A 1,397-nucleotide genomic window follows, 5' to 3' on the forward strand; every position below is an offset into this window, starting at 1 on the left:
GCAACCTCCAACTCCTGGGCTCAAGAGAGTCTCCTGCCTCAGCCTCCCAAGTAGCTGGGACCACAGGCGCCTGCCACAACGCCCGGCTATTTTTTTTGTTGTTGCAGCCGTGATTGTTGTTTGGTGGCCTGGGCCAGATTTGAACCCACCACCTTAGGTGTATGTGGCTGGCGCCTTAGCCACTTGAGCCACAGGCACTGAGCCTAAATGTCTACTTTCTAGAGGGAAGATTTTACCAGAGCTTTGTCTTAGAGTTGTGGGGAAATGGTAATTACCCAACTCTATCACCCTCTATACTTCTTATGTCACCTAAGGGGAGGATGGAAGGCATATAAAAGAAACACTTGTGAGGGTCACAGGACAGAGACATAGATCCCCTAAAAGATGGACATTTAACTGAAAAATTATAGAATATTCTTTCTTCCCCACATTTTACCACTATATTATCAGGGTTCTAATAAAATAAAAGTAAATTAAAACTAAAAGAACTATAAAAACTAGACTTTCTATTTGAAAAGCCTAAAGTCAAGATGGGAGACCAAAACAAGAATACTGAGAAATTTGATGATTCTAATTTCTATAGAGCAATAACAGACATTAATCAAAGCCCAACTCCTAGACAGATTAACATAGGTCCTCACATTAGAGGCCTTTTTACCTTAGATCCTATTACCTGATGTAACATATCTGGCTATTGACCAAAAAAATTACAGGATATACCAAAAGTCAAGGACAAAAAAGGCTGAATAAACAACACAATCATCAGAACTAGATATGATATCATATGATATGATACAGACTGAGATATGATAGTTTTTTTTTAATTTTCAGACAGGAAATTTAAATAACTATGATTAATATGTTAAGGGCACTAATGAAAAATAGAGATGACATGCAGGAATAGATGGGTAATGTAGCCAGACAGTTGGAAACCCCAATAAAGATTAAGAAGAAAATGCTAGTATTTTTATAAAATTTGTAACAAAAATGAGGAATATGCCTTTGATGGGTTCATCAATGGACTGTATACAGCTGAGGGGAAAAAAAACAATCAGGGCAGTGCCTGTGGCTCAAGGAGTAGGGTGTTGGCCCCATATATCGGAGGTGAATGGTTCAAACTCGGCCCTGGCCCAAAACTACAAAAATAAATAAATAAATAAATGAACTTAAAGATGTGTCAGTAGAAATTCTCAAATTGAAGGCTCAGCACCTGTAGTTCGGTGGCTCGGGCACCAGCCATGTACACTAGACCTGGCAGGTTAGAACCCAGCCCAGGCCTGCCAAACAATGACAACTATAACCAAAAAAAAAAAAAAAAAAAAAGATAGCTGGGTGTTGTGGTGAGCACCTGTAGTCCCAGCTACTTGGGAGGCTGAGGCAAGAGAATCGCTTAAGCC

Source organism: Otolemur garnettii, unplaced genomic scaffold (assembly GCF_000181295.1).
Source record: "Otolemur garnettii isolate 467f Iridium unplaced genomic scaffold, OtoGar3 scaffold00248, whole genome shotgun sequence".
Lineage (NCBI taxonomy): Eukaryota > Metazoa > Chordata > Mammalia > Primates > Galagidae > Otolemur > Otolemur garnettii.